A 6,635-nucleotide genomic window follows, 5' to 3' on the forward strand; every position below is an offset into this window, starting at 1 on the left:
GGTTTTTCTTTATTTTTACTATTTTCTACATCGTAGAATAATAATGAAGACATCAAATATATGAAATAACACATATGGAATCATATATATTTTACATTTCAGATTCTTCAAATAGCCACCCTTTGCCTTGATGACAGCTTTGCACATTCTTGGCATTCTCTCAACCAGCTTCATCTGGAATGCTTTTCCAACAGTCTTGAAGGAGTTCCCACATATGCTGAGCACTTTGCTGCTTTTCCTTCACTCTGCCGTCCGACTCATCCCAAACCATCTCAAATGGTTTGAGGTCGGAGGATTGTGGAGGCCAGGTCATCTGATGCAGCACTCCATCCCTCTCCTTCTTGGTAAAATAGCCCTTACACAGCCTGGAGGTGTGTTGGGTCATTGTCCTGCTGAAAAACAATTGATAGTCCCACAAAGCCCAAACCAGATGGGATGGCATATCGCTGCAGAATGCTGTGGTAGCCATGCTGGTTAAGTGTGCCTTGAATTCTAAATAAATCACAGACAGTGTCACCAGCAAAGCACCCCCCCAACATAACACCTCCTCCTCCATGATTTACGGTGGGAACTACCGCGTCTCACAAAGACATGGCGGTTGGAACCAAAAATCTCAAATTTGGACTCCAGACCAAAGGACAAATATCCTCCGGTCTAATGTCCATTGCTCGTGTTTCTTGGCTCAAGCAGGTATCATCTTCTTATTGGTGTCCATATTTTGTCCTTATTGGTGTCCACTAAGCTAAGGACCCTGGAACTAAACACCTCTTTCCGCAACTGGATCCTGGACCTCCCCAGGTGGTAAGGGTAGCTAACAACAGATCCGCCACGCTGATCCTCAACATGGGGGCCCCTCAGGGGTGCGTGCTCAGTCCCCTCCTGTACTCCCTGTTCACCCATGACTGCATGGCCAGGCACGACTCCAACACCATCATTAAGTTTGCCGATGACACAACAGTGGTAGGCCTGATCACCGACGAGACAGCCTATAGGGAGGAGGTCAGAGACATGGCCGTGTGGTGCCAGGACAACAGCCTCTCCCTCAACATGATCAAGATAAAGGAGATGATTGTGGACTACAGGAAAAAGAAGAGGGCCGAGCATGCCCCCATTCTCATCGACGGGGCTGTAGTGGAGCAGGTTAAGAGCTTCATGTTCCTTGGTGTCCACATCACCAACAAACTAACATGGTCCAAGCACACCAAGACAGTCGTGAAGAGGGCACGACAAAACCTAAGGAGACTGAAAAGATTTGACATGGGTCCCCAGATCCTCAAAAAGTTCTACAGCTGCACCATCGAGAGCATCCTGATCGGTTGCATCACCGCCTGGTATGGCAACTGCTAGGTAGTGCATACGGCTCAATACATAACTGGGGCCAAGCTTCCTGCCATCCAGGACCTAAATACTAGGCAGTGTCAGAGGAAGGCCCAAAAAATGGTCAAAGACTCCAGTCACCCAAGTCATAGACTGTTCTCTCTGCTACCGCACAGCAAGCGGTACCGGAGCGCCAAGTCTATGTCCAAAAAGCTCTTTAACAGCTTCTACCCCCAAGCTATAAGACTGCTGAACAATTAATCAAATGGCCACCCGGACTATTTGCATTGACCCCCCTACCCCCCACCTTTGTTTTTACACTGCTGCTACTCGTTGTTTATTATCTATGCATAGTCACTTTACCCCAACCTACATGTACAAACTACCTCGACTAACCTGTACCCCTCACATTGACTCCGTACCGGTACCCCCTCGATATTGTTATGTAATTTGATTGTGTTACTTTTTATTTTTTACTTTCATATATTTTGTAAATATATTTATTGAACTGCATTGTTGGTTAAGGGCTTGTAAGTAAGCATTTCACGGTAAGGTCTACACCTGATCATTTGTAAAAATAGAGAAGAGTAATGGGCCAAGGCAACTGCCCTGAAGGATACCGTACTGTACACATCTGATGTTAGAGTAGCTTCCATTGAAGAATGCTCTCTGCGTTCTATTGGATAAGTAACTCTCCAGCCATGTAAAAAATTATGATCAATAACTTCCATCAAAGGCTGCACTGAAATCTAACAATACATCTCCAACTATCATCTTATTTTCCATTTATTTTACCCAATCATAAGTAATCTGAGTCAGTGCAGTACAAGTTGAGTGCCCTTCCCTATATGCATGCTGAAAGTCAGTAGGTACGGTGAGGGAAAAAAGTATTTGATCCCCTGCTGATTTTGTACGTTTGCCCACTGACAAAGAAATGATCAGTCTATAATTTTAATGGTAGGTTTATTTGAACAGTGAGAGACAGAATAACAACAAAAAAATCCAGAAAAACGCATGTTAAAAATGTTATAAATTGATTTGCATTTTAATGAGGGAAATAATTATTTGACCCCTCTGCAAAACATGACTTAGTACTTGGTGGCAAAACCCTTGTTGGCAATCACAGAGGTCAGATGTTTCTTGTAGTTGGCCACCAGGTTTGCACACATCTCAGGAGGGATTTTGTCCCACTCCTCTTTGCAGATCTTCTCCAAGTCATTAAGGTTTCGAGGCTGATGTTTGGCAACTCGAACATTCAGCTCCCTCCACAGATTTTCTATGGGATTAAGGTCTGGAGACTGGCTAGGCCACTCCAGGACCTTAATGTGCTTCTTCTTGAGCCACTCCTTTGTTGCGTTGGCCGTGTGTTTTGGGTCACTGTCATGCTGGAATACCCATCCACGACCCATTTTCAATGCCCTGGCTGAGGGAAGAAGGTTCTCACCCGGTATATGGCCCTGTCCATCGTCCCTTTGATGCGGTGAAGTTGTCCTGTCCCCTTAGCAGAAAAACACCCCCAAAGCATAATGTTTCCACCTCCATGTTTGACGGTGGGGATGGTGTTCTTGGGGTCATAGGAAGCATTCCTCCTCCTCCAAACACAGCGAGTTGAGTTGATGCCAAAGAGCTCGATTTTGGTCTCATCTGACCACAACACTTTCACCCAGTTCTCCTCTGAATCATTCAGATGTTAATTGGCAAACTTCAGACGGGCATGTATATGTGCTTTCTTGAGCTGGGGGACCTTGCGGGCGCTGTAGGATTTCAGTCCTTCACGGCGTAGTGTGTTACCAATTGTTTTCTTGGTGACAATGGTCCCAGCTGCCTTGAGATCATTGACAAGATCCTCCCGTGTAGTTCTGGGCTGATTCCTCACCGTTCTCATGATCATTGCAACTCCACGAGGTGAGATCTTGCATGGAGCCCCAGGCCGAAGGAGATTGACAGTTCTTTTGTGTTTTTTCCATTTGCGAATAATCGCACCAACTGTTGTCACCTTCTCACCAAGCTGCTTGGCGATGGTCTTGTAGCCCATTCCAGCCTTGTGTAGGTCTACAATCTTGTCCCTGACATCCTTGGAGAGCTCTTTGGTCCTGGCCATGGTGGACAGTTTGGAATCTGATTGATTGATTGCTTCTGTGGACAGGTGTCTTTTATACAGGTAACAAACTGAGATTAGGAGCACTCCCTTTAAGAGTGTGCTCCTAATCTCAGCTCGTTACCTGTATAAAAGACACCTGGGAGCCAGAAATCGTTCTCATTGAGAGGGGGTCAAATACTTATTTCCCTCATTAAAATGCAAATCAATTTATAACATTTTTGACATGCGTTTTTCTGGATTTTTGTGTTGTTATTCTGTCTCTCACTGTTCCAATAAACCTACCATTAAAATTATAGACTGATCATTTCTTTGTCAGTGGGCAAACGTACAAAATCAGCAGGGGATCAAATACTTTTTTCCCTCACTGTAACTTGTTCTTTAAAAATAGCGTTGTATTTGTTTAAACACAATTTTCGCCATCAGTTTACTAAGAACAGGCAGCGAACTGATTGGGTGGCTGTTAGAGCCGACAAAGGGTGCTTTACTATTTTAAGGTAGTGAATTACTTTAGCTTCCTTCCACGCCTGTGGACACACTCCTTTAGGCTTTGGTTAAAGACCTGGCAAATTGGGGTGGCAAATAGGGGTGGCAATACAGTCTGCTACCATTCTCAATAATTTCCCATCTAGGTTGTCTATACCTGGTGGCTTATCATGGATGGATAACAACTGTTTTTCCACCTCTTCCATACAAACTTGACCAATTTTAAAATGGCAAATAAACACAAATATGATGGTTCACTGTTCAATGTTGTCATTTCACTTCACTTCACTTCAAAATTATTCTGGGGCCCGTAGTTTTTCCTGATCTGGTAACCGAACCAGGTAGAACTCCAGACCTTATACGGTATGATGTGATTAATCTGTTATAAAAAGGATTCATTTTGTCACGATCGTTACCGGAAGATACAGACCAAGGCGCAGCGTGATAAGCGTACATTTTATTAAGTACTTAACTCGACACAAAACAACAAACAAACGATACGTGAAGTCCTAGGTTACACAAAACAAACCTTTACGGAACAAGATCCCACACCGACTAGTGCCAAACAGGCTGCCTAAGTATGGTCCCCAATCAGAGACAACGAGATACAGCTGCCTCTGATTGGGAACCACCCTGGCTAACATAGATCTAAACGATCTAGAACATCAACATAGAAAATATAACACAAAAACTACACCCCCTGGCTCAACATTTCAGAGTCCCCAGAGCCAGGGCGTGACAGTACCCCCCCCAAAGGCGCGGACTGCGACTGCGCCACACAAACACAACAGGGTAGGGGCCGGGTCCGGGCGTGACCACCACTTTCTCTCCACCTCCCCGTTGCGCCCGATCTGGTCTGGCACCGCTGACTGGAGCTGGACCCGACAACGGTGGATCAAACCGTACAGGCTCCGGACTGGAGCCGCTGGCCGGAGCTGGACTGGACACCGGTGGAGCGGATTGCTCTGGCTTCGGAGTGGATCCGCTGACTGGAGTTGGACCGACCCCGGTGGAGCGGATTGCTCTGGCTCGAGTGGAGCAGCTGACCGGTGCCGACCAGGCACCGGTGGAACAGGCACGGGCCGTGCCGGACTGGACACACGCACCACTGGCTTGGTGCGGGGAGCAGGAACGGGCCGGACCGGGCTGACGACGCGCACCACTGGCTTGGTGCGGGGAGCAGGGACGGGCCGGACCGGGCTGACGACGCGCACCACTGGCTTGGTGCCGGGAGCAGGGACGGACCGGGCTGACGACGCGCACCACTGGCTTGGTGCGAGGGGCAGGAAAAGGCCAGACCGGGCTGGCGACGCGCACCACTGGCTTGGTGCGAGGGAAGAAACAGGCCGGACCGGGCTGGCGACGCGCATCACTGGCTTGGTGTGAGGGGCAGGAACAGGCCGGACCGGGCTAGCAACGCGCACCACTGGCCTGGTGCGAGGGGCAGGAACAGGCCGGACCGGGCTGGCGACGCGCACCACTGGCTTGGTGCGAGGGAAAGGTACAGGCCGGACCGGGCTGGCGACGCGCACCACTGGCTTGGTGCGAGGGGCAGGAACAGGCCGGACCGGGCTGGCGACGCGCACCACTGGCTTGGTGCGGGGAGCAGGAACAGGCCGGGCTGGACTGGGAACACGCACCACTGGCTTGGTGCGGGGAGCCGGAACGGGCCGGGCCGGACTGTGGAGGCGGACTGGAGGTCTGGAGCGGAGAGCTGACACAACCCGTCCTGGCTGAATGCCTACTTCCACACAATACGTGTGAGGCATCAGCACAGGACGTACGGGGCTGTGCACTCGTACTGGCGCTACAGCACGTGGCACTGGCGCAGGATATACGGGACCGAGGAGGCGTACTGGAGACCACGATCGTTGAGCCGGCACACCCCGTCCTGGCTGAATGCCCATCTTTGCACGACACGTGCGTGGTGCTAGCACAGGACGTACAGGACTGTGCCGGAACACTCGCGGCACAGTACGTAGCTCCGCATAACACAGAGCTTTCCCAGTCATACGCTTCCTAGCCTGAGTACGGGGAGTTGGCTCTGCTCTAACCCAAGGCTCCGCCAACCACCCTTTTAGCCCCCCCCCCCCCAAAAAAAAATTATTGGGGCTGTCTCTCGGGCTTCCTCTTCGGCCGGTACCCTCTGCGTTGCCGCTGCTCCTCTCTATAGCGCGCCTCCACAGTCTCCTCTTAAGGACGGCGATCCATTCCGGCCTGAATCTCCTCCCAAGTCCAGGATCCCTTCCCGTCCAGGATCTCCTCCAAGGCGCAGCATGATAAGCGTACATTTTATGAAGTACTTAACTCGACACAAAACAACAAACAAACGATACATGAAGTCCTAGGTTACACAAAACAAACCTTTACGGAACAAGATCCCACACCGACTAGTGCCAAACAGGCTGCCTAAGTATGGTCCCCAATCAGAGACAACGATATATAGCTGCCTCTGATTGGGAACCACCCTGGCCAACATAGATCTAAACGATCTAGAACATCAACATAGAAAATATAACACAAAAACTACACACCCTGGCTCAACATTTCAGAGTCCCCAGAGCCAGGGCGTGACACATTTGGGCTATGATGGGACCAGAGTTTTCTAATCAGGTCACATGTTGTTTTTTTTAATTGCAGCAACCTTGTACTTGTTCATATTAATTATATTTTAAATAATGACTAGGTAGGTTTCGTATACACAGACACAGAGAAAGCAACATGATTTGACAAT

This window comes from Coregonus clupeaformis, chromosome 13, assembly GCF_020615455.1.
Source record: "Coregonus clupeaformis isolate EN_2021a chromosome 13, ASM2061545v1, whole genome shotgun sequence".
Classification (NCBI taxonomy): Eukaryota; Metazoa; Chordata; class Actinopteri; order Salmoniformes; family Salmonidae; genus Coregonus; species Coregonus clupeaformis.